This window comes from Triturus cristatus, chromosome 5_1 (assembly GCF_964204655.1).
Source record: "Triturus cristatus chromosome 5_1, aTriCri1.1, whole genome shotgun sequence".
In the NCBI taxonomy this organism is placed as follows: domain Eukaryota; kingdom Metazoa; phylum Chordata; class Amphibia; order Caudata; family Salamandridae; genus Triturus; species Triturus cristatus.
In genome coordinates this window covers 748,691,216-748,717,891 of record NC_140587.1, presented here as the reverse complement: position 1 = coordinate 748,717,891, position 26,676 = coordinate 748,691,216, and the positions used below count along the sequence as shown (strand labels likewise).

Sequence of the window (26,676 nt, the reverse complement as noted above, 5' to 3'; positions counted from 1 at the left end):
CCTGTAGGAATTTATGTTGAGACCGTGGGATCTGACAATGTTGGTCAGCTGGGTCATATATGCGTTGAAGAGTGTGGCGCTGAGAGATGAGCCCTGAGGAACACTGCAGTTAATATCCTTGGGTTTGGAGGTGAAAGGTGGATCCTCTGGGTTCTTCTGGTGAGGAAGGAGGCAATCCATCTGAGCACATCCCGTTGGATGCCGAAGTGGAGGAGTCTTTCAATCAGCATGTGTGGGATACAGTGTCAAAGGCTGGTGAGAGGTCAAGGAGGATCAGAGCAGCTATTTCTCCTCAGTCAAGGAAGGTTTGGATGCCGCTGATGGCTGCGGTATGGGCAGCTTCGGAGCTGTGATTGTGGTGGAAGCCGGATTGGGAGGCATTGAGCTGCTGGTTCTGCTCCAGGTGTGTCATGAGTTGCTTATTGATGATATTTTCCAGTATGTTTGGTGGAAATGGGAGCAGGGAGATTGGCCGATAGTTTTTGAGTTTACTGGGGTCTGTAGAGGACTTTTTGACTTTGGCATGTTGCCAGGCAACGGGAAATGTTGCAGTGACCCTGTCACCAGGCAGGTCGCCCCCCCATCTGCCACGCAGCCCCCTGTGGGTTAAACCTTCGTTGCCGCTTTTGCCGCCTGACTGCTCGCTCCCTTTTTTATTCTGTACTCCTGCGCTTGGCTTTCTGTGCCACTTTGTTTTTTCATTCTGTGCCCCTGTGTTTTGCTTTCTGTACGCCTGTGCTCTGTTGTCCCTCTCCCGCCGTCTTTTCCCGCCGTTTTTTCCCCGGGTGTTCCCCCGCCGCTGATCTCCTGCGGCCCCGCCCCTTCACTCCCATTGGCCGTCCCGCTCCCACCTCCCAGCTGCTCCTCCCTCCCTCTGCCCTCATATGGAGGCCGCGAAGCGGTGGTAGAGAGCGACCTTTGACCCTGTCACCAGGCAGGTCGCTCCCCCCATCCGCCACGCAGCCCCCTATGGGTTGAACCTCCGTTGCCGCTTTTGATGCCTGACTGCTTGCTCCCTTTTTTATTCTGTACCCCTGCGCTTGGCTTCTGTGCCACTTTGTTTTTTCATTCTGTGCCCCTGTGTTTTGCTTTCTGTACCCCTGTGCTCTGTTGTCCCTCTCCCGCCGTCTTTTCCCGCCGTTTTTTCCCCGGGTTTTTCCCCGGGTTTTTCCCCGGGTTTTCCCCTGCCACTGAGCCCCTGCGGCCCCGCCCCCTTCACTCCCATTGGCCGCCCCGCTCCCACCTCCCAGCTGCTCCTCCCTCCCTCTGCCCTCATATGGAGGCTGCGAAGCGGTGGTAGAGAGCGACCTTTGACCCTGTCACCAGGCAGGTCGCTCCCCCCATCCGCCACGCAGCCCCCTGTGGGTTGAACCTCCGTTGCCGCTTTGCCGCCTGACTGCTCACTCCCTTTTTTATTCTGTACCCCTGCGCTTGACTTTCTGTGCCACTTTGTTTTTTCATTCTGTGCCCCTGTGTTTTGCTTTCTGTACCCCTGTGCTCTGTTGTCCCTCTCCCGCCATCTTTTCCCGCCGTTTTTTCCCCAGGTTTTTCCCCGGGTTTTCCCCCGCCGCTGAGCCCCTGCGGCCCCGCCCCCTTCACTCCCATTGGCCGCCCCGCTCCCACCTCCCAGCTGCTCCTCCCTCCCTCTGCCCTCATATGGAGGCCGCGAAGCGGCCGCACAGCTGCCGCGCGCAGCGGGCGCGCCGCTGGCACGCCTAAGGCAAGCCCGTCTGCGCCCGTCTGCGCCTGGACCACACCCAGCGCCAGAACCCCTGTATCCCGCACCCCCCACAACGCCAGACTGCACTACGACGCAAGCACCCTCCACGCACTCAACACCAGACGAAACCACCCCTGCTACCAGGCCACCCCGAAACGCACCCAGGGGGCTTTCACCTGCCGGCACTGCAGATTCACCAGCATCCAACCCTCCACACCACCAGCCAGAGAACCCAACCACCTCCGCTGCATCCTCCTCAACACCCGTTCCGCTCACAAGCACGCCATCGAACTCTGGGACCTCCTAGACTCCACCGCCCCCGACGTCGCCTTCCTGACGGAGACCTGGCTGAACGCCACCTCAGCACCAAACATCGCCATAGCCATCCCACAGGGCTACAAGATCTCCCACAGAGACCGCACCAACGGAGTGGGAGGAGGAATCGCCAACATCCACAAAGACTCCACCAAAATCTCAACGAACACCGATGACACCCTCACCACCGCCAAGCACATGCACTTCCAAATCCACACCGACCCCAACACCACCCTCAGAGGAACTCTCATCTACAGACCTCCCGGACCCCGCCCACAGTTCAGTGACACCATCGCCGACCTCATCAGCACCCACGCCCTCGCTTCCACGGACTACATCCTCCTCGGGGACCTGAACTTCCACCTCGAGAACAACAATGACGCCAACTCCACCGCCCTGATCGACAACCTCGCCAACCTCGGACTCAAACAGCTCGTAACTACACCTACTCACGCCGCTGGACACAAGCTCAACCCCATCTTCTTCGCAAGCCCCCACGTCTCCTTCAACCACACCACCGAACCACACTGGACCGACCACAGATGCATCCACTTCACCTTCAGAAAACCCACCACACACCACCGCACCCAACAGCTACCACGCCGCTGCTGGGGCAAGGTCACCGAGGACCAACTGACTACCGCCCTCACCCTGAGACCACCCACCGGCCCCACCGACCCAGACACCGCCGCGACCAACCTCACACAGTGGATCAACGACTGCGCCAACACCCTCGCCCCTCTCATGACCTCTACAACCAACCACACCAACAAGAAAGCCGCCTGGTTCACCGAGGACCTCCGGATCTCTGAGCACACCTGTCGGAAACTGGAGAAGAAATGGCTCCACGACCGAACACCAGACAACCACACAGCCCTCAAGAGCGCCACCCGCAGACACCACCAACTCATCAGGACCGCCAAGATGACCACCTTCAAGGACCGCCTAGACAACAACGCACACAACACCAAAGAGCTCTTCAGCATCGTGAAAGAACTCTCCAACCCCAGCTCCAACACCAATGACATCCCGCCATCTCAAGACCTGTGCGACTCCCTGGCCACCTTCTTCCACCGCAAGATCACCGACATCCATGACAGCTTCAACTCCGACCCCCCCGCACCCACCACCGAGTCCACCACCCCTGCGACTACCACTCGCACCAGTCACCTGACCGTCTGGTCCAGCGTCAGCGACGAAGACACCATCAAAACCATGAACTCCATCCACTCCGGATCCCCATAGGACCCCTGCCCTCACCACGTCTTCAACGAAGCCAGCGCAACCATCGCGCCCCACCTCCGGAAAACAATCAACTGTTCCTTCGAGACAGCAACCTTCCCAGAAAGCTGGAAGCACGCCGAGATCAACGCCCTTCTGAAGAAGCCCAAGGCGGACCCCAAGGACATCAAGAACTTCCGGCCCATCTCCCTGCTCTCTTTCCCGGCAAAATTGACCGAGAAGATTGTCAACAAACAGCTGACCCACTACCTCGAAGTTAACAACATCCTGGACCCTTCCCAATCCGGTTTTCGCAGCAACCACAGCACTGAGACCACCCTCATCACCGCCACTGACGACATCCGGACCCTGATGGACAAAGGAGAAACAGCCGCCCTCATCCTCCTGGACCTATCAGCAGCCTTGACACGGTCTGCCACCGCACCCTATCAGCACGCCTCTATGACGCCGGTATCCAAGAGAAGGCCCTGGCCTGGACCACATCCTTCGTCTCCGGCAGAACCCAGAGCGTCCGCCTCCCACCCTTCCTCTCCAAAACCACCGAGATCATCTGCGGCGTCCCACAGGGATCCTCCCTCAGCCCGACGCTGTTCAATATCTACATGGCCCCCCTCGCCGACGTCGCACGACAACACAACCTCAACATCATCTCCTACGCCGACGACACCCAGCTGATCATATCCCTCACCGAAGATCCCCACACGCCAAAGCTAACCTCCACAGAGGTATGAAGACCGTAGCCGACTGGATGAAGGACAGCAGACTGAAGCTGAACTCAGACAAGACAGAGGTCCTCATTCTCGGACCCACCCCATCAGCCTGGGACGACTCTTGGTGGCCCATGTCACTAGGCACAGCCCCGGAACCCACGGACCACGCACACAACCTGGGGGTCATCCTCGACTCCACTCTCTCCATGAACAGGCAAGTCAACGCCGTCTCCGCGTCCTGCTTCAACACCCTCCGTATGCTCTGCAGGATCTTCAAATGGATCCCCTCGACACGAGAAAAACCGTTACCCAGGCCCTCATCACCAACAGACTCGACTACGGGAACGCCCTCTACTCAGGAACTACAAACAAGCTCCTGAGACGACTCCAACGCATCCAGAACGCCTCGGTCCGACTCATCCTCAACGTCCCCCGCCACAGCCACATCACACTCCAACTGAGAGGCCTGCACTGGCTCCCCATCAACAAAAGGATCACCTTCAAGCTCCTGATCCACGCACACAAAGCACTGCACAACACCGGACCCACCTACCTCAACAACCGACTCAGCTTCCACACCCCCACCCGAAGCCTCTGCTCAGCCAACCTCGCCCTCGCCACAGTCCCTCGCATCTGAAAAACCACCACCGGTGGCAGATCCTTCTCCTACCTCGCCGCCAAGACCTGGAACACTCTCCCCACCATCCTACGACAGACCCAGGACCTGCTGGCCTTCAGAAGACTCCTCAAGACCTGGCTCTTTGACCAGTAGCAGCCCCCCCCCCCCCTCCCCGGCGCCTTGAGACCCTCTCGGGTATGTAGCGCGCTTTACAAATGCAGTGATTGATTGATTGAGTGATGATAGAGGTATTGAGCAGGGTGGTGAGTTCTTTGCCAGTCCTTTGGTTTCCGAGGTTGAAGATGTGGTGCAGGCATGGGTCTGTGGGAGCTCCAGAGTAGATGGATTTCAAGGTAGATATGGAGTCCTGAGTGGAGAGAAAGTTCCAGGTAGTCAGTCTTTGGTTTGAGTGGGTTGTGTGGTGGCGTATCTGTTGAGGAAGTCCGTGGGTGTGGGTTGGGTTCAAAGTTTCTGTATAGGGTTGCGATCTTGTCATGGAAGAAGTCAGCAAATTTGTCGCACAGCTTCTGTGAGGATGTGATGTTGTTTTCGCTGGCAGACAGGTTGGAGAATTCCTTAAGGATGTTATAAAGTTCTTGGTGTTGTTCGCGCTGGTTTCGATGTGTGCGGATAGGGCTGTCTTCTTTGTTGCCCTCAGCAGGTGATGGTAGAGGTTTAAGGAGGACTTGAAGGCTGCCCTGTCAAAGGTGTCTTTGCTGGCACGCCATCTCCTCTTCAGCTGTTTGGTTTCTCATTTCTTTGTTCTGAGTTCTTGGGTGTACCAGCTGGCCTGTTTGGAGGATTTTCTCTTGATGTTGCTCTTGATGGGACTGATGCTGTTGGTGCAATTGGTGATCCATTCGTTGAAGCTCTTCACTCCTTGTTCGAGGTTGGTGGCGGTAGCAGGGTTGGAGGTGTTGAGTGCGCCCATCCAGCTAATCCCTGAGATTTTGCTACACCTCCGTTGGGGGCACTGGCCATCTTGGGGCTGGTGGTGTGGGGGCATGAGAGGCTGAAGTGGACGATGTAATGATCAGTACATGTGAGTTCTGTGACATGGCTGTATTTGATGTGGTTGCTGGAGGTGACATGGGGTCCAGCGTGTTTCCTGCGGTGTGTGTGTGTGTAGGGTTGTGGACAATCTGGGTCAATCCGAGACTGCTCATACTGTCGAGGAGGTGTGTGACGTTGTTGTCATTGGGGTCATTGATGTGAAAATTTAAGTTGCCAAGGAAGATGAAGTCCTTGGAGACCAGGGCTAGGGGCACAATTAAGTCTGCGATGGTGCTGCAGAAGATGGAGATTCGACTTGGGGGTCGGTATGCAAGGCTGCCTTTGATGGTTGTCTTGTAATCCATGTGGAGCTTGAAGCTGAGGTGCTTTATGGGGGTGGTGGTGTTGTTGGTGGTGGCAGTGCACTGTAAAGTCTTTTTGTAGATGATGGCTGTTCCTCCGTCCGGCTTGTTGGTACGGTCCTGGTGAGTGATATTATATCCATCCGGGATCGCTGTGGCAATATCTGGGGTGGATGTGAGGTTGAGCTCTCGATGAGAACGATGATGTCGGGTACGAGCGTTGGGATTAGCTCCCATAATTTGGTGGAATGCTTGCATAGTAAGCGTGTGTTGAGAAGGCTGCATCTGAGTTGGTGTTTTTATTCAGGCAGTGTCTGTAGTGTGTTCGGGTGGGGCTGGTCGGTGGGCTGGTGTGTGTGCTGTAGCAAGTGAAGCGACAGTGGGTGCCGGTGAAAGGTTCCACTGTGGAACATGACGGCGCGGTGGCAGTGTTTTTTGTGGCATCCAGGGTCAGGGGTGTATAGCTCGGCGATGGTGTATCTTCCGGGGAGGGAGGTTTAGGGGTTGTGGTGCTGGGTGCGATCCAGGTGCAGATGAGCGCTGATGGGCTTCCCTTTGACGTGCCAGGGGCACGGCCGCTGCACCGTCGCACTGCGGCCTGCATTAAGTAGGTCCTGGGGTAAGCGGGACTTCTGTTGGTGGGAAGAATGGTGAGTGGGAAAATCCAGGTGGGATATCCCAGGCAGCAGAGATGTCACTGGATCAGTCTGGAATAAGCTGAAACTGGAGGCCACATGCAAGTGGCAGGCCAGATGTCCAGGTGCCTACTGGTTACATTGTTACATGTTTTTAACCAATAGCAATGCATCTGACTTTATGGGCTCAGCATGGCTCCAATATAAAATCACATTTAGGCAAATTAGGGCAATGAGCACAGAAGCTACCTGAGACCAAAGACAAAAAAATATATGGCAAGCAGAATATAACATGGGATATCCTTCTCCATAATATCCTAATTTGTTTTGTGCTACAATGCAGGAGGAGACAAGAGCACTCACTGCTGGCAGTACAACACAGAAACATCTAGAAAGGGGCCAACTTTAAATTAAAACAGATGTGCTCCTATTGCAGCATTCAAGGCCATCCCAGAGCAATATGTTTCAAAGAGCATTGGAAGGAGCACTCAGCTAGGAAGCACATTTGCTTGGGAGATATAAAAACTGCCCAACTGCATGTCTACGATACTAATGTTTAAGGGATGGTTTCTGCATTTTATCTAATGCCATTCCATTACCTACCCTTCTAAAAAAAAAACAGTCTGTGATGCAGGGAACAGAAATAGTCAGGGTTAAGGAAGCATGGACCAGTAGATCGGAAAGCCTCTTTGATAACTCACAACCCAAGGGCTTCGACCAGTCCCTGCTTGTATTGGTACCAAAGAAGGAACCAGGCAGGTTCTACCTGATTCACAATCTCTCCTTCCCAGCGGGTTCGTCAGCCAATGATGGTCTCTCGCAAGATTCATGCAGGGTGCTGTAGAACTCCTTTAATGACGCTACAACTATTCTCCAAAAGCTGGGTGTTGGGGGCTTGCTAGAAAAAATCAGACATTTAGGTCCTCATTATGTGTCTGTCCGACTATGGATAATATTTATAACACATGCGAAATACCTTTACCCCAGGGTAGGGTATTCAGCACTTGTGGTAAATCCCTTCTATTCCACATTTAAAAAAAGATATAGGTTATAACATATGGACTCGTTTTTAACACACCAAATTCCACACGTTTAGCCTTTTTTCAGGAACATTTCCCCCCATGAATTTCTACTAGTTTGAATTGCTGCAGTTTATAACGTGAAAACTGCAAAGGTGTGATCATTAGCTTTAAAAGCCATTTGAAAGCATTGCTGTACGTGCAGGTTGCCGCCGCGGCCCTGTAAATTCCGCAAGGCAGCGTTTTAAACTAAAGTTCAGGCTAAGGGTTACTTCTAAACGAATTGCACCACAGAGTAATCAAAAAACGTAAGCAAAGGACAATATTGGCAACAGAACTTTCAAGTACCGACTCTTCATTTTTCATCCACAAACAAACTCGCGCAGTTACCTCTCTCTCACTCGCGACGCATATTTCCACTGAGAGAGGTCACAAGTGGGCTGTGCACCTGAGTGTGTTTGTTCCTTAAGTATTCAGTCCATTAGGGACAGAGACGAGAGAGTACTTCAGCAAAGGCACGCCGCCGCGAAGCACCGCGCAGTGGCCGTGAGAGGGCGCATGTAACCACTTGGAATATGTCAAGCACGGTAATTTAATTTCAAAGCAGAACAGTACGGCGCCGCCCAGCACAGTGCAGGAAAATGATACTCGTCTGCAGAGATTGGTGGGACACATCACAAAAAAAAATTGACTGGCGCCATTACAGGTACTTGGTGGTAAATAAAGCAGTGCAAACATATTTAAACACCTTATTTCGAAAACAGGTCTGTAGAGGTGATGAGTGACAAGCACTTTTATGCACATATTTGCCATTTTTTGGGGTGGTCATTAGTTGTTTTTTTGTGCTGTTTTATTTTCCTGCTGCAATATTTATTGCGTTATTGTTTTGTTGTACTGTGGTGGTTGTGTTCAATTCTTTGCTTGCTTTGCTGTGGGGTACCAGTTCTGTTAGCAATGTGCTGTTATTTTCCTTTGTATGGTTGTTGTGTTCAATTCTGTTTTGTTTGCTTTGTTGTGCAGCGCAAGGTAATGTTTGCGTTTTTTGCTGTTGTTTTGCTTTATAACTAACTACTTTAGCATGTTAACAAATGTTGCTGCATGTCCTGCCATAAGAAGCATATTCTTTTAAACTTAGGATGGCAAACAACAATTAACCACTCTCAATGTTGGCAAAATATTGCAGCACCAGCTCTTTAACCCTTTCGTTGTTAAGTCTTTTCCCCTTGCTCAGGGGTGTAACACAGGCCCCTGCAGCCCCCGCGGTGCGGGGGGGGGCCCAAGCACCAAGGGGCCCCCTCGGCACTGCACTCTGGCCAGAGAGCTCCTGATTGATCCCAGAGGTGGCCCCTTTACGTACTGTGCAGGGAGGCCCCCTCACTTTTCGTTGCGCCAGTGTCCTTGCTAAGCCTCTGTTTGACTATTTGGGGTAGTTTGTGCTTAGGCCTCCATAACGTTTTTTCCACATAAGGTATCTATAACAAATTTGTGTCCTTTTTTCTAACATCCTAGGGATTCTAAAGGTACCCAGGGTTTGTGGATTCCCCCTGGAGGGAACGAGACATTAGCCAACATAAAGCTACATTTGGAAAAAAGTGTGGCACAAGAAAGCATCTGTTTTTTGTCCTGCAAATGGCATCAATAAAGGGTTTGCAGTGTTAACATTACCATCTTCCCAGCTTTCAGGAACAGGAAGACTTAAACCAGAAAACCAAATTTTTCAACACAGTTTTGAGATTTTACTGGGAGAGAGACCATTTTCCTAATTTTTGTGTTTATATCCTCCTTCATTCTGGAGGGGTGCAGATCAGGGCTATTGCCCTCCTGCGGTGATCATCCAGCAGCAGTCCACTAGGGAGAGGTCCTAATGGAAAGGGGAGATTCTCCAATTTCCAATGATACCTCTCTTGTGTGCTTTGGTGCTCCGGGGGCTGAGATAGCCCTGCGAGCACCAAAGCAGTGAAAGAGAAATGAGCCGATCAGCTCATTTCACTTTCACTTTCAATGTAATGACGTCAATGCAGCATGCACGCGATAGTCATTACATTGAAAAAAAAATCCCTCAGGTAGCCGGGGAAGCTCTTACCGAGCTCCTGAGGCTGAAAAACAAGCAAGCATTTGCAATGCAATTGGTCTTGCATTTGCAAGAGTTAGAGCCACTGGTGCTGAGAATTACAATGTCTTTTACCTATGTGTTTTGGTTTGGAGTGTAGTGGATGTTTGTAGTTTGACGTGGAATTATGTGGGTTGTATTGGAATTATTAGTTGTAGTACGATGAGCAATTTTGTGGTTGTTTTGGAGGAATATGGTGTGTTGGGAATTGTACTGTGTATTTGAAATATGTGGTTTTGTGTGGAATTATGTGGTATGTTTTGTAAATGTGTGGAGTTGAATTGTTGGCATTAAGCGAAATAATGCTTATTGGAATTATGTGTTATGGTGTGAAATGCATGTATGTGGATTGCTAGTATGTGACATAGAGTGCATTTATGTGGGGTGTATTTATGTTGTATTAAGTAGAGTGTAATTGTGTGTAGTGTAGTTATGTGGAGCTGAGTGGTATTATGTGGAGTGTAATCATGTTGTGTGGTTCAGAATTGTGTGGCATTGAATTATGTAGGGTTCTGTAGAATTATTTTGCATGGTTTGTAGTGGTTCTATGTGGCATGGTGTGGACTAGTATTTTATGGTGTGGAATTATGTGGCATCTTGCAAAGTCAATTTCGTTTTGTAGAGTTTAATTATGTGTTATGGGATTGAGTAGATATATGTGCAGTGTAAATATGTTGTGTGAACCACAATATAGGTTGGAGTGTAATTATGTGTAGTGAAATGATATGGAGTTGAATTGTGTTGTGTGAAGTGTAATTATATGTTTGGAGTGGAGTGGAATTATGTGTAGTTTATGTTGGTGGTTTGTAATTGTGTGGCATGGAGTGGAATGATGTGGTGCGGAGTGTGTGTAGTTGAATTGTGTGGCATGCTATTACAAGATGTTAAAATGTGTTGTGTGTATTGGATTTATGCGGAATGGATTTGAGGGTAAGGATGTCTGTGTATGTGTGATGTTTACCAATGCTTGCAGGTATGTTGTGTGGCCACTTGTATGCACTATCCAGAAGCCAAACCCACTAAATTGGTGAAATCATGTTCTGTGAAGGTATTGAAGCATTCACATAACAGAATGTTTATCTAGCCACAATTTGGACCGCTCTCTGGGTAGAAAAAAAGGCGTGATTAAAGACTGTATGCGACAAGATTAAAAAGGCAGTTAGGGGGAACCATCCAAGTTGTGGAAAAAGTAAGAAAGGGTACAAAAACAATTTAACAATTCACTCCACCAGTATGTATATTAGGATTGCGGGCCACCAAACAACACATTGAGGGAACAAGAATTTCTGTTCTTACTTTGTAATCCTTTTTGCCAGCTTGGTGCACGCACCCATCGAGTTCGCCGAGAAGACCCGGTAGCCTCCTCTCGCTGCTTACAGGGCGGACTCTCGGGCGGTGCACCCAGTGCAGCCGCACCTGGCGCTAACCTTGTGGGGAGGGGGAGCGTGGTGAGAAATATCAGAGATTTAAAAAGCACCCAGTGTAGAGTTCCTTGTGTGTCAAGAGGTTTTCAGGCAACAATAAAAACTTGAAGGTAACATTGGTGATTAATGTTCCTGTTGGAGAGAGCTCAGAGTTGTATCTAGTGGGTGTATCCACTCATGCTAAAGTAGCACCGAGGATTAAGACGCCTGCTGCTAAGAACATGTCTTTGTCTGTCCAGAGGTTTTCGGGCAACAATAAAAATGCAAAGGTAACTTTGGCAATTAATGTTCCTGCAGGATAGAGATCAGAGTTGTATCTAGTGGTTGTTGCCACTTGTGCTAAAGTATCGCAATGGATTAAGATGCCTGCTTCAAAGAACATGTTCTTGTGTGTCCAGAGGTTGTTCATTTTAAAAGAACTCCGTAAATGTGAAATACAAATGTCTCATCTTCACCCCCTAGCCTATGATAAAAAACACAAATGTTGTGGAAACAAAGCAATGCATAAACTGCAGCAAAGCTTTAATGATATGCTACTATTTCACTAGTGCTGTGCATGTCTGAATTACCGATGTAAAGAACGAGAGAGAGGTTAAGCAGAACAAGGCAGGATATAGCCAAACTTAGGGGGTCATTATGATGGCGGGAGGACTGCCATTGCCGGCTGGGCCATCACATAGTGATTTACCCACCACCAAATTAGGATGGCAGTGGGTACCGCGGTGTACGCAAAGTCCGTCCGCCGCTTCACAGCCAAAAGCAATCGCACCGATTGCCTGGCAGACGGAGCAGGGCCACTCATATGGTGGCGGTGCCTAGCAGGCACCGTCCTCCAAATTAGACTGTGGGTTTAAAAAGGCCTTCCCATGGCGGCGATGCTGCCATGGAAAGGCTGGTGGGGATTGGGTTTGGGGGCCCGTCGCTGGCCCCCCTTGTTTTGGGGGTGTCGCTGCACTGGGGGGGTACCCATGGTATCCCCTGCATTGCCATGCACCAAGTGGCAGGCACTGCATGGTGCCTGCCACGTAGTGCAGGGAAATGCAGTGCAAGCACTTTTAACATTGCGGACGGTGCTGCAGCCAGCAGCACCGCCCACAATGTTAAAAGCCCAGGATGCGCCTGCCAGTATGGCAGGCGCATCCCAATCGCATTGGTGGGACGGCCGCATGTCTGGCAGGCGGTCCCAAACACCGCTGTGATGGCAGGCGTACCAAGTCCGCCAGCCATCGTAATCAGCCCCTTAGTTGTAAAATGGAAGATGGGCATCTACAAAAACGTGCAACAATTTTAAATATGCCCCCCCCCCCCCACTTAAAGGGTAAACATCAACATGCCTCTGCTTGGATCTGCAAAGATAAAAAGAGGATGATTCCTATTAGGCACAGGCATACCAGAAGCATGTGGCTATAGTGTGTTTCAGGGGTGACATCTGTAGGCAAATGTTTGCAGGAGGGTGGTGTGCAGTGTACATGTTCATGGGGTATATATCTTTTATAAGGTCTATCTTATGTACACCCATCTGCGGCCCTCTAAATATCATTGGGTACATGAAGAAAGTCTCTTCTATTAATTTAACAACCACTCCAGAGTTTTATGACCTCGGCATTTTTAACTTTTCTCCTTTTCCTGATGACTAGTTCACCAGAGTTAAATAAGTGATGCCCAATAGTTTGTTTTATTATACATTTAATAGGAGCTTTACTTACACTCTTCCCCCAATTGCAACAGGCAAAAGAAATGGCTATATTTTACACACAACTAATCAGTTGAGATGTGTCTTTAGGCTTGTCAAGTGAGTTTATTTCTCGGTCAGGGAGAATGTGGTCTGCCAAAAGTCAGGGCCACTTTTCGATCTTATTATTGTGCTTTATAAGATGTAGAAGAATATTAGCTGTCCCAAGTGACAGGTTCTTTTTGCTAGTTTTAACATCTGTGTAGAAATATGAATCCATTCTGGCAGAGAAATATGATGCCCTCAATGAAACATTGTTTGCAGAACAGGTGGCCACTGTGTGGCTCTCATGAAGATCCCTACACCAAATGTAGTGGGGAACAGTAAATCTCAAATCTCGACAGGACAGAATATCATTACAACAATACAAAGAGACCAAATATCGAAAGTTAAATGCATGGCGGGAGGAAAGGATATACTAGTCTTATCTCCATACCGTGGAGATATATAGCATCAGGGTATGTTGAGTTAGATATAGAAATATATAGAAACTTACATTTTGATATTTTGTCACTCGATGGTGCTGTAATGATATCCTGTCCCATCGAGATTAGGGACTTGATATTCCCAACCTACACTCAACACCATGTTTTAAAGGCTTTGCCCAGAAGCATAGCCAGTGTGCCCCCCTGCTCTCTGAATTATAAAATACAGCAATAATCAGGGTACAGTAGGCCCCTCAGACCTTGGTGCCACTGCAACCTTTGCACAAATGGAAGCTATGTTTTGCCTACCATGTAAAGTAGTGGACTTACTACACTGGACTGTTGCACTTTATGGGATGACACAGATAGATTGTGTTTACTCGTAGAGACATTTCCATGAACAATAAATCTTTTTCACCAGACCCCAGACTACTTCAAGGTATAAACATGGTGGGGGTGCGCTACCAATCACTTCTTTCGAAAACATGCAGGTGCACGTGTAACAAAGCGGGCTTTCTCCATCAGAAATTTCAAGCTCCCAAAGTCTGACTTTAGTTGTGCAAATCAATAGGTCCACACTCTGCTTTCATGTTCATTGACAAGCCATGGTTATATGGCATTTTCTCAAGGTCAGTCAATAATGGCCTTGGCTTTCAGGATCAGTGCAATTAATTACAGTTAGGTTGTCAGGAGCACTGAACCAAGACATTACAATAGGCTTAAAGTTCTATCGTCCATTTCAATTAACCAATCACAAGCAGGGTTTACTGAAACAAAATCAGGCTTTCATCCGTGAAAAAAGGCTTCCCACAGGTTAAGCACACAAAGCAGTGGACCTTGCATTTGAATTGCAAATAAAAAATAATACACTGGTTGCGTAACGTTTGATATGGGAGGCTAAAGACTCCATTTTGTTTTTATTGATTGTGATAAATAATAATAACTTGTAGTGTTATCGGATTTAAATGACGTAATAAAAACAAATAAGCAACAAGCATTGGCATAGCCAATAGGTCTCGTATTTAGTTATGCAGCACAATATCCTTTGTGCAACCACATCAACTGTTGCATGGCTAAAAACTTATAAGGTCCCAAAGGCGAGACCTATTGGCTATGCCAATGCTTGGTGAGGTTGTGTGTGTGGTTGTGTGTGTGGTTGTGTGTGGTTGTGTGTGTGTGGTTGTGTGTGTGTTTGTGGTTGTTTGTGTGGTTGTGTGTGTGGTTGTGGTTGTGTGTGTGGTTGTGTGTGTGGTTGTGTGTGTGTGGTTGTGTGTGTGGTTGTGTGTATGGTTGTGGGTGTGGGTGCGGTTGTGGGTGTGGGTGTGGTTGTGGGTGTGTGTGTGGATGTGTGGTTGGGTGTGGTTGTGTGTGTGGTTGTGATTGTGTGTGTGTGTGCAGTTGTGATTGTGTGTGTGTAGTTGTGTGTGTGTGTGTGTGCGTGTGTGGTTGTGTGTGTGTGGTTGTGTGTGTGGTTGTGTGTGTGGTTGTGTGTGTGGGTAGTTGTGTGGGTGGTTGTGTGTGTGGTTGTGCGGGTGGTTCTGTGGGTGGTTGAGTGTGTGGTTGTATGTGTGGTTGTATGTGTGATTGTATATGTGGGTGTGTGTGGTTGTGGTTGTGTGTGTGTGTGTGGTTGTGTGTGTGTGGTTGTGTGTGTGGTTGTGTGTGTGTGGTTGTGTGTGTGGTTGTGTGTGGTTGTGTGTGTGGTTGTATATGTGGTTGTGGTTGTGTGTGTTTGTGTGTGTTTATGTGTGTGGTTGTGGTTTGTGTGTGTGGTTGTGTGTGTGGTTGTGTGAGTGGTTGTGTGTGTGGTTGTGTGTGTGGTTGTGGTTGTGTGTGGGTGCGTTGTGGGTGCGGGTGTGGTTGTGGGTGTGTGTGTGGAGGTGTGGTTGTGTGTGGTTGTGTGTGTGGTTGTGTGTGTGGTGTTGTGTGTGTGGTTGTGTGTGTGGTTGTGTGTGTGTGGTTGTGTGTGTGTGGTTGTGTGTGTGTGGTTGTGTGTGTGGTTGTGTGTGTGTGGTTGTGTGGGTGTGGTTGTGTGTGGGGGGGTTGTGTGTGGTTGTGTGGGGTTGTGTGTAGTTGTGCGGGGTTGTGTGCGGTTGTGTGTGGTTGTGTGCGGTTGTGTGGGGTTGTGTGTGATTGTGTGTGGTTATGTGGTTGTGTGTGTGTGTGGTTTGTTGTGTGGTTTGTTGTGTGTGTGGTTGTGTGTGTGGTTGTGTGTGGTTGTGTGTGTGGTTGTGTATGTGTGTGGTTGTGTGTGTGTTTGTGGTTGTGTGTGTGGTTGTGTGTGTGGTTGTGTGTGTGGTTGTGGTTGTGTGTATGGTTGTGGGTGTGGTTGTGCGTGTGGTTGTGTGTGTGGTTTTGTGTGTGGTTGTGTGTGGGATTGTGTGTGTGGTTGTGTGTGGTTGTGTGTGTGTGTGGTTGTGTGTGTGGTTGTGTGGTTGTTGTGTGTGTGGTTGCGTGTGTGTGGTTGTGTGTGTGTGTGGTTGTGTGTGTGTGGTTGTGTGTATGTGTGTGTGTGGTTGTGTGTGGGTGGTTGTGTGTGTGTGTGGTTGTATGTGTGGTTGTGGGTTTGTGTGTGGTTGTGGTTGTGTGTATGGTTGTGGTTGTGTGTGTGTGGTTGTGTATGTGTGTATTTGTGTGTGTGTGGTCGTGGTTGTGTGGTTGTGTGTGGTTGTGTGTGTGGTTGTGTGGATGTGGTTGTGTGTGGTTGTGTGTGTGGTTGGATGTGGTTGTGTGTGTGGTTGTGTGTGTGGTTGTGGTTGTGCGTGTGTGGTTGTGTGTGTGTGGTTGTGTGTGTCGTTGTGTGTGTAGTTGTTTGTGTGTGGTTGTGTGTGTGTGTGGTTGTGTGTGTGGTTGGGTGTGGTTGGGTGTGGTTGTGTGTGTGGTTGGGTGTGTTTGTGTGTGGTTGTGTGTGTGGTTGTGTGTGTGGTTGTGTGTGTGTGGTTGTGTGGTTGGGTGTGGTTGTATGTGTGTGTGGTTGTATGTGGTTGTGGGTGTGGTTGTGCGTGTGGTTGTGTGTGTGGTTGTGTGTTTGTGGTTGTGTGTGGGATTGTGTGTGTGGTTGTGCATGTGTGGTTGTGTGTGTGGTTGTTTGGTTGTTGTGTGTGTGTGGTTGTGGGTGTGGTTGTGTGTATGTGGTTGTGTGTATGTATGTGGTTGTGTGTGTGTGTTTGTTTGTATGTGTGTGTGTGGTTGTGTGTGTGTGTGGTTGTGTGTGTGTGTGGTTGTATGTGTGGTTGGGTGTATGGTTGTGTGTGTGGTTGTGTGTGTGGTTGTGAGTGTGGTTGTGGTTGTGTGTGTGGTTGTGTGTGTGGTTGTTGCATCTCAAAACAAAATAAAGGAACACAAACATAGAGTTTGTGGAAAGAGAAAGCACATTGTAGGTCAAACGGGCGCAGCAAAGCACTAACACAACAACATGTTCTTTGATGTTTGATGTTCTTTGAACGAGAACATCAAAGGGGCCCCGCGAAAGTGATCGCGGGTGAAGGTGAAAGTGATCGCGAGCGCTTAATGAGCATGACAAGGTTTGCCATATGGTGCCTCTGCTCCTAAGCGCGCCCGCACACATGCACTGTAGCTCTAGGCTGGCCATGTTAGCATTTTTTGAGCCGTCACTAAAAGTCTCGCCAGACCAGCCCATGCGCCGCGTCAGGCGAGACCTAAAAATCAATTGTTTATCAAAATTAATGTTTGCTAATGTAACTATGAATAAACCACACGTAACAATTTGGAAGAGGAAAAAAATCAATCTCATGTCCACTATTTACTCTATTTTTAAGCACAGGGGTCCAAGTAATGCACTAGAATGTGATTTGTGTGGATGCCAGGGGCTCAACAGAGAGAGGGTAAGCATACTCTGTAATGTGAGTGAGCAGGGGGCTAGAATGGCATCTGTTTGGTCTATGGACCCTCCTTATTTTGTTAAAACGAGTGCCACTCAAGGATCTTTACAAATCAATTTAATCAAAAGGCAGAGACAAGAATAAATAACTGTTGAGGATGACTTGTGCACTGCACGACGAAGGAGCTGTATTTTCAGTGGCCTTCAGATGAATCAGAGCACGCCCCTACCCCCAACCGACCCCAGCACCCCTACTTTGGTAATCCTGAACTTGGTGAAAAGAGGACTGCGCCCCAATAAAGATTCTGAGATCCGGGGCCTTAACTGCACCCACACGTTTTTGCCTACTCGATTTTCCCCTTGTAAAACGTGGAGGCATTTGTGTGTTCAAAACGGAACATTCTGAGGCTGTGCACACTGGGACTAGAGAAAACACACATGAGTGTGCTAACCCACATTTGGTTGTCCATAATGCAAACTCATGTGGTAATAATGCATGTTTTAAATACCACACATCTCGGTACCAGATCAATCAACAGTGTTGTCTGGATAACAGGCAACTCGTATTAAGGTCTTTGGGCCAGAAGTAAGACCATTGATGTAGGCGAGTCTCAAATTGCGCTGAATTGCGCCTTCCAATTTGCGACTTGCTAAAGTGAATGTACAACAGTGTCTCAGACACTTTTTGTGATTCCCAATGGAGTCGCAAATTGCAAGCCTCATGAGGCAAGCACAATTTGTGGCCCCATTGGGAATGGTTAGCACTCACAGGAATGGTGGCCTGCTGGGGTCAGCAGACCACCATGTCTGAGACTGCTTTTTAAATAAAGCATTTTTTAAATGCACCCCGTTTTCCTTAAACGGGATGCATTTGAAAAAAAAATAATTAACTTTTCAGTTTCATTTCTTAAGGGCAGGCAGTGGTCCCTGGAACCACTGCCTGATCTTAAATAATATTTTCGCACACACTCACAAAGGGGAAGGGGTCCCCTGGGGACCCCTCCCCGTTTGCGAGTGGTTTACCACCTACTTGAAGTACGTGGTAAACTGTGAGTGTTTTATGAGTGCAAATGCAGTCGCAAAACAATAGTACATGGCATTGACACTCACTATTAGGAAGGGACGCCCCTTCCTAATAGCAAGAGTCGCAAATGCAATTTTGCGAGCCAGTGACTCGCAAAATTGCATTTGTACATGCCTGGATGCCTTTTTTGCAGTTGCAAACGGGCCGATCTCCTGTTCGCGACCGCAAAAAAGGGTTGTGCATCTGGCCCTTTAAGCTGTAAAAGCAGAACGCTACAGCAACATCACAGGAAATAATGCACTTATCTTACACAGTGTGACTGTAGTGCCTTGAAACTTCAGCGGAGTTCTGTAGGAGCACAGGCTGTGGTGGTTTCCAGTCATTGAGTTTACTTTAATTGTTTCCGGTGGCTTCATGGGTCTTGAAAGGGGCAATGTTTTGTCACCACATATCGTAAATGGTTTGGAATTGGCCGACTGGCACTGCTAACAAAGGAAACCAGAGCTGGCCAACCAAACATAATCAATGATAGAGCCTGTGACATAACCTCGAGAGATGCTGACTTTCGCCCGGGGGAATAGGGTTCGAGTCTCAGCATCGGTTAAAACAGTGCAGTTAAAATAATAGATGTAATGTAAATAAATGGCAATTTTCATTAAACGCAAAAAATTTAATGTAAATACATGACGATCGTCACGGAAACAAAATACAATCCGTAACTGAGCGCCAGGTTACAAGTGGAGGAGGTACAGCAAAAAGACACCTATGCCTAAGATGAAAGGAACTTCAGACCTGGAGAATAGGCTTCGAGTCTCAGCATTGGTTATATATATATATATATATCACGAGTTTTCCTCCGCAGCTTTCCAAACTAGCGGCTCTCCTGAAGAGAAAGGCACGGACCCAACTTGTTTAGTGCAAAAATCTTTATTCCTCTGTCACCATTACGCGTTTCGGCTCGCCTGAGCCTTGATCACATGATGATATATATATATATATATATATATGAATGTGAAATATATAACATTTTTGTTACTGTAATTAAACACATTGTATCAGTATGTATATGAGTGTTTGAGAGGCTGTATCAGTCTTTGGACGAATGTCTAAGTGGCTGTATATATGTGACTGGGTGTGTCATTGGCTGTATGAGTATGTGCTTGGGTGTGTCAGTAGTTGGATCAGTGTGTGTCTGGGTATGTGAGTGGCTGTATCGGTGTGTGTCTGGGTATGTGAGAGGTTGTATCAATGTGAGCCTGGGTCTTTCAGTGACTGTATTGGTAAATGCCTGGGTGTGTCAGTGGCTGTATTGGTTTGTGCATGGATGTGTCGGTCTCTATTTGGTTTTATCAGTGTATGCTGGGTGTATCAGTAGCTGTATTGGTGTAGGTGTGTGAGTGTGTGGATGGGTATATTGGTGTATAGCTGGGTGTATGAGCCACTGTATTGGTGTGTGGCTTGGTGTGTGAGTGGCTGTCTGAGGGTATGACTGGGTGTGTGAATGGTTGTATGGGTGTATTCATCTATTTGCATGTGTAAATGGGTGTGTGACTGTATGGGGTTTTGACTAGTTGTATGAGTGTATGTGTGGGTGTATGTGTGAATGTCTCTATAGGTGTATGAGTTCATGTGTGAATACCTGTATGGGTGTGTTTGTGACCTATAAGCTAAATTAGTAATGCATTCTATTTCCAACTATAACGTCCCTGTAAACTTTGTTTTTTCCAGTGAACTTCAACATTTTTTAAAATTGTATTTTCTAACTGTAACCTGTAGCCTTTCAGAGTGGGTGTGTGAGTGGCTGTATAGGTAGGTGAGTGGGTGTGTGAGTGGCTATATGGGACTGCAAGTGGGTGTGTGAGTAGTTTTGTGGGTGTGTGAATGGGTTTATGAGTGGCTGTATGGGTTTGTGAGTGGGTGTGTGAGTAGCTGTATGGGTATGTAAGTAGGCATGTGAGTAGCTGTGTGGGTTTGTGAGTGGCTTTATGGGTCTGTGAGTGGGTGTGTAAGTAGCTGTATGAGTCTAAACAGTTGGTGGAGAAAGGGAGCATGGCCTCCAATGAGCTCCCAACAATTCCAAAAAAACGAATTTCGTTGCGTGCGCTGCATCGCCAAATGCGATGCAGCGCGTGCAACAAAATTAGTTTTTTTTTTTTTTTTGTTACTTACCTGAAATTGCCCTTATGCCGCATTTTACAACCCCCTACCCTGCTCCTCCCCGTCCCACATCACCGCCCAGTGGCAAGCCCTATACAGGCCGCGGCTGCAACACAGCCTCTGACTAACCCATACAACCACTCACACACTCACTCACACACCCACACAACCACTTGCATACCCATTCTCACATCCATACCAACACGTACACATCTGCTCACTCACCAATATAGTCATTCAAACACTTTCATTCTCCAATAGAGCCACTCATACACTCACTCAAACAGCAACTCCCTCACTCATACAGCCACTTACATACCCAGTCACTTACTCATATAGCCATTCATATACCAACGCACCCACACACACCCACTCATCTACCCATACAGTCACTCACACAGCCACTCTCTCACTGATACAGCCAGTGACATTCACTCACCAACACAGCCACTCACTCACCCACACAGCTACTCACTCACCCCCTTATATACCCATACAGCCACTCACACACCCATACAGCCACTGAAATGCCCACTCACACACTGATACACACAGTCACACAGCCACTCACATAATATATGTTAGAAGTAGTATCACTCATCAGAAGTACACCAGAAGCCACTTGTACAACAGTTTTTTGTGGTTGCAAATGGCCAATCGGGGTGTTAGTAGCCTCTAAATAGGTCTATAGGGTGTACCAATTCAAAAGAGAGTTTGCGACTCACTATTAGAAAGGAGCATATCAAGGGCGTCTCTTCCAAATAGCGACTCGCAGTGCTATGTACGAATGTTTTGCAGCTGAAATCCGGTCGCAAAACATTCGCAGTTTACTACTAATGAAAAATTGGTGGTAGACCATTCACAAACGGGAAGGAGTCCCCAAGGGATACCATCCCCTTTGTGAATATTGGGTGCAAATATTTTTTAAGAGCAGGTAGTGCTCCCATGGACCACTGCCTGCTCTTAAAAAATTTAACTGAAAAGTTTCATTTTTCTTTTTGAAATGCATCCCATTTTCCTTTAAGGAAAATGGGCTGCATTTAAAAAATAAATAGCTTTATTGAAAAAGCAGTCACAGACATGGTGGTCTGCTGACCCCAGCATTCCATCATCCCTGTGAGTGCCGTTCATTCCCAACTGGTTGCAAATTGTCACCTACCTCATGAATATTAATGAGGCAGGTCCCTTGCAACCCATTTGGGAATCTCAAACAGTGTTTGAGACACTGTTGTACAATCCATTTTGCGAGTCGCAAATTGTGAGTCACAAAAAAATCACAATTTGCGACTTAAAAAATGGAATGGTGAGACATCCGGCCCCAGGTATACTAATTTAACTTTTGTAGTAGCTTAGTATATATGTATATCACTCATAAACTCTTAGAAAACACTTACACTCATTGGATGATGTAATCAGTGATGTAATTTGAGATGTAATCAGTGGTTTCATCAGTGATGTCACTGACCATGTCATGAGTGATGTAATATGTGAGGTCATAAACAGTGCATTGTGGGGCTGTAAGTTATAGTTCGCTAACATACTTATAACTACTGTATTTTTATGGTTCTGTGTGTGTAAAATCTGAGCCTAACTATTTTCAAGGTTTTAAAATTTTATTTCCTAACTATAACGTTCCTGTAACCTTTGTTTTTAAGTGAATTTCTAAGATGTTTTTTATTTCCTAACTATAACATCCCTGTAACCTTGGTTTTATTTCGGTGAATTTCTATGGTTTTTTATGTTATTTTCTAACTATAAGTTCCTTGTAGCCTTTGTTTTTTTAGTGATATTGTACAGTTTTTTACTGTTATTTCCTAACGACAGCATGCTTGTAACCTTTAAAAAAATATATTTGAAATCTATCACCTGTAACCTTTGAGAGTGGGTGTATGAGTGGCAGTATAGATTGGTGATTGGGTGTTAGAGTGGTTCTATGGGTCTGTGAGTGTTTTTTTAGTTGTGCGATTGGGTGTGTGAGTGGCTGTATGTGTCTGTGAGTGGGTGTGTGAGTAGCTGCTGTATGGATGGGTGACTGGCTGTGTGAGTGGCATCATGGGTCTATGAGTGGGTCCATCAGTAGCTATGTGGGTGTGTGACTGTTTTTTGACTAGCTGTATGAGTCTGTGGAGGGTACCTGATTGTCTGTATGGGCATGTGAATGGGCATGTGAGTGGCTGTTTGTATCTGTAAGTGGGTGTGTGAGTGGCTGTATGGATCTGTAAGTGGGTGTTTGAGTATATGTATGGGTGTGTGAATGGCTGTATGGGTATCTGAGTAGTTATTTGGGTGTGTGACAGAGTGTAAGAGTGCCTGAATGGGCCTGTGTTAGAAATGGGTGTCTTTAGTTGGCAATGGTTGGCACCTTTGTCCAAATAGGGACCCTCTTTCCTAGTCAGGGGAAGAGGGATACAGTTCTAAAATAACCCCTGCTCACTCCCTTGGTAGCTTGGCACGAGCAGACAGGCTTATCTCAGAGGCAGTGTGTAAAGCATTCGCACATAACCAACAGTAATACAGTGAAAACACTACAAAAGGACACACCAGTTTAGAAAACTATCCAATATTTTTATATATCCAAAACCAGACCTAAACGACAAAGATCCAACATACAGTACTTTAAAAATATGCACTTTGCAAGAATACTTGAAAAACACAGTTCCTTGATGTCGGTAGCTCTGTCCGGTGCTACAGTGGTGCTGTAAACAACAGAATCCAACAGTTCCGTCTGACCACGTTGGTCAAGGGTGTCAACAGACTCATGAACAGTATCTTTTGGGTTGCGGCTGTCACGTTGATGCGGGCCGGTCATGATAACCGCCGCTGGCGCGGTGTGAAGTGGACCGGTGCGGCATGCGGTGCCTTCAAGTCCCAGTGCAGGCAGCAGCTCAGTGACGGTCGTCCAGCAGCATCAGTAAGACCTGGGCTGTGGTGCTGAGTGAAAGTGGTGCTCATTGCGGTGCTGACAGATCACAGTGCAGGCGACAGATCCGGTTGCAGATAGCTGGTGTTGGTCGGTCTGGACTGTGGTGTAGGCTGGGGCGGTGCGTCATGTGACTTACGAGCAGTGCCCCCAAGCCACGATGCGGTCACAGAGGTCACGGTCAGCGTGCACTGACAGCGTTGTAGGGACCAGGGCGGTGAAGTGAAGCGAGGCGGTGTGGAATGCGAAGACCACAGGCCACGGTGCAAGCATCAGCTCATTAGAGGCAGCTGTAGTCATCAGTGAGACCAGGGTTGTGGTGTGTTAGAATAGAAAACATGCTTTATTATTGTTTATGTAAAGTTAGCAGTCACTGCACCATTTAGTGTATGGCCGCCATTTTAAATCGCAATCAAAACTAATCCTTTGCCGTTTCCGAGAAACGGCCTGCTCTAGGTTACGTTTATTCAGAGCTGAGTTCTGCTACACTAATGAATACACTGTTCTTATTAGCGCATACCTTTCTTATTAGATGTAGGCCTTCTCCCACTTGTTTAGCGGTGGGCACAAGCAGAATGACCTTGAATAGCAGATAATGTGTGCCCGGCCTCATAATCGAAAAGTACTCCTTTGTAATTTACTGTCCAGCTGCATCTGCTTGGAAAATTCCATGGTGGGCATGCTTTCATTGGTTTCAAAGTATACATAATGTATTGTTAAGTTTGCTGAACTCCGGTGAAGAAGTTGGTTGCTTTTTCCTTCTCATTGGTAACTGAAACAGAGGTTCCAGAAGCAGTACCCAGAGGTTGGTGAAGTCTTTGCAGTCTCTGAGTTTTCAGAACAGGAGGCAAGCTGTACTTTAAGCCCTTGGAGATACTCAGCACAAGTAAAGAAAGTTTGGTTCAGTCCTTTCACTGCCCAAGGCAGAAGCAGCAACTGCAGGCCAACCCAACAAAGCAACAACACACCAATTTTTATACTCAAAATGCCTTTGTTCTCTCAGGAAGAGAGAGTCTGTGCTTAGTCCAAACCAGTTTGGTCCTCTCTGGCCCAGCTTTCCTGCAGGAGGTGGAGACAGCATTGTCCACGGCAGACAGGGCCTATTCAGGTGCAAAGGAAATCTTCTTCCCCCACTCTAAATGCAGACCAGGCCTATTCAGGTGCTAGTGAAACCTCCTCCCACTACTCTGAATGCAGACCAGACCTATTCAGGTGCTAGTGAAAACTTCTACCACTACTCTGAATGCAGCCCGTGTCTATTCAGCCCAGCCCAGACTCATTCAGGAAAGGCAGGACACATATCAACCTCCCCCCCAGCGGCTGTCTGAGAGAATGCACATCCCCATACTCTGCAACTCCAAAGCCAGATAGTCAATCCACAAATGCAGCAGAGGCACACAGGATGGCTAAGCAAGAAAATGTATACTTTCTAATAGAGGTATTTTCAAACACAGAAGCTAAAAATCCTCTTTACTAAAAGATGCATTTTTACATTCTAAGTCCAAGCATACTAAACTCTATTTCCCCATCTTGTCCCAATGGGAAGTTATGCTTATAAGATGTTATAAGCAAAACTCCAATTGTATCCTATGGGACAGATGGCCTTTCCATACTGAAAAACGTAATGCTCTGTAATTCACTACCAGGACATGCCACACACACCAGTACATGTCCTACCTTTAACATACATAGCACCCTGCCCACAGGGGTACCTTGGGCCTACCTTAGGGGTGACGTATATGTAAGAAAAGGGAAGATTAGGGCCTGGCAAGTGGATGCACTTGCCAGGTCAACATGGCAGTTACAAACTGCACGCAGACTCTGCAGTGGCAGGTCTGAGATACCTTTTCAGGGCTACTCATCTGGGTAGCATTATCAGTGCTCCAGGCCCACTAGTAGCATTTGATTTACAGGCTCTGGCACACTCAGTGTACTTTACTAGAGGCTGACCAGTAAATCAAATATGCCAATCATGGAAACACCAATCCATAATAGCAATTTACAACAGGAGCATTTGCACTTTAACACTGAACAGCAGTGAGAAAGTACACAGACACTAAAACCGCCGAGGTCAGAAAGCAAAAAGACAGGGGAAACACGCCAAAAGATGCCAGGTCTAACAGCCTGTGAGTGGGTATGTTAGTTTTGTGTGTATGGGAGTGGCTGTAGGGGTGTGTGAGTGGGTGGTTGAGTATCAGTGTGGGTGTGTCAGTAGCTGTGTGAGTGAATGTGCCAGAACGGAACCTCACATGCCTCTTTATCCAACAAGAGACCACAGTTTTGTACAAAGTATCTACCCAACTGGAGTACTTTCTACTGCTTAATTACTAAGTGCTACCTCTTTGGGTAAATGTCCAGTGCATATTCTATACTACATCTGTGTAATGGACTACAACAAAATGTCTCCAGTGACCTTGTGTGCATTCGGCAATGTGATTATCTAGAAATATATGATAACATGAATCCTTCTATAGAGAAGAGAACATGACTACAAAGAGGTAATCTCCACCAAACGAGGGTCTTTCCTCTTAACGATATGAAGCAAGTGCTTCTTTGTTTGGTGGAGATGTCCTCACATTCTTCTGCATCAAGAACGTGTCACCAAAATTGGTTGGAAACGTGCTGGGGTGGGAAGATATTTGCATTCTACTAAAGTGGATGGGGCGCAGCCATAAGGGCAGAGCTTCCAGGTGATTTGCACACTACTAATTTAAAGGGAGAACCATGGACTCTGCTCTCACCAGGAGAGGCCAAGAAAGAGCCCCCTGTCCAGTTACTACAGGTTGTGCTCCAATAGATCAACTATACATTCACCTCCACGAAGAATTTCGGATCATCTTTTAATGTGGACTTGCGGAAAAAACCCACTTGCTTTGTGTTGGTCAAGCCCAGAAAGTTAGGATCATTTGTCCTTTACAGGAGTGAAGCTTCAACTGTGACTCCTGTAATGTGTATATTTGTAAGTGCCTCCAGCTGAGGTTTAATTTCTGTAAAATATGCAACATGGTCAGAACGGCCCAGCCAAACCTTAATTGGGAAGGGGGATGCACAGCCCTCCTCCCTGGTAAGATTTTGGCCCTGGGGTCTCATCCCCTGGGGCCTGGTCAAAATTCAATCGGGAATGAGGTATGGGGGCCATGTGGGCCCCCTTCCCAGACTGATTTCAGCCCTGGGGCACCATTTCCCAGTGCCCGGCCTCTTGCTCCTGGGTGCCCTGTACCCCACCAAGGACACAGAGTGTATTATGTTGGGGACTGCGGGGAGCCTCAATGTGGTAATGGTCTCACACATAGGGAATGCTGCTCCCTGCATGTGGGAGCAATTCTGTTTTCTGTTTTGCTGCCCACTTGACAGCGGTCGGGAAAACAGATGAAAAATCCCCTCTCAGTGAGCGGGAGCAGTTTTCTTGCTCCCGCCCACTGGGAGCA

At 47.6% G+C, this 26,676-nt stretch overlaps 1 protein-coding gene across 3 annotated transcripts in view; it reads right to left on the bottom strand.

Moving 5' to 3' along the window:
- Positions 1-26,676, bottom strand: part of LOC146831422 (aquaporin-4-like) — a 237,651-nt gene that overhangs the window by 125,272 nt on the left and 85,703 nt on the right. The window lies entirely within an intron of this gene.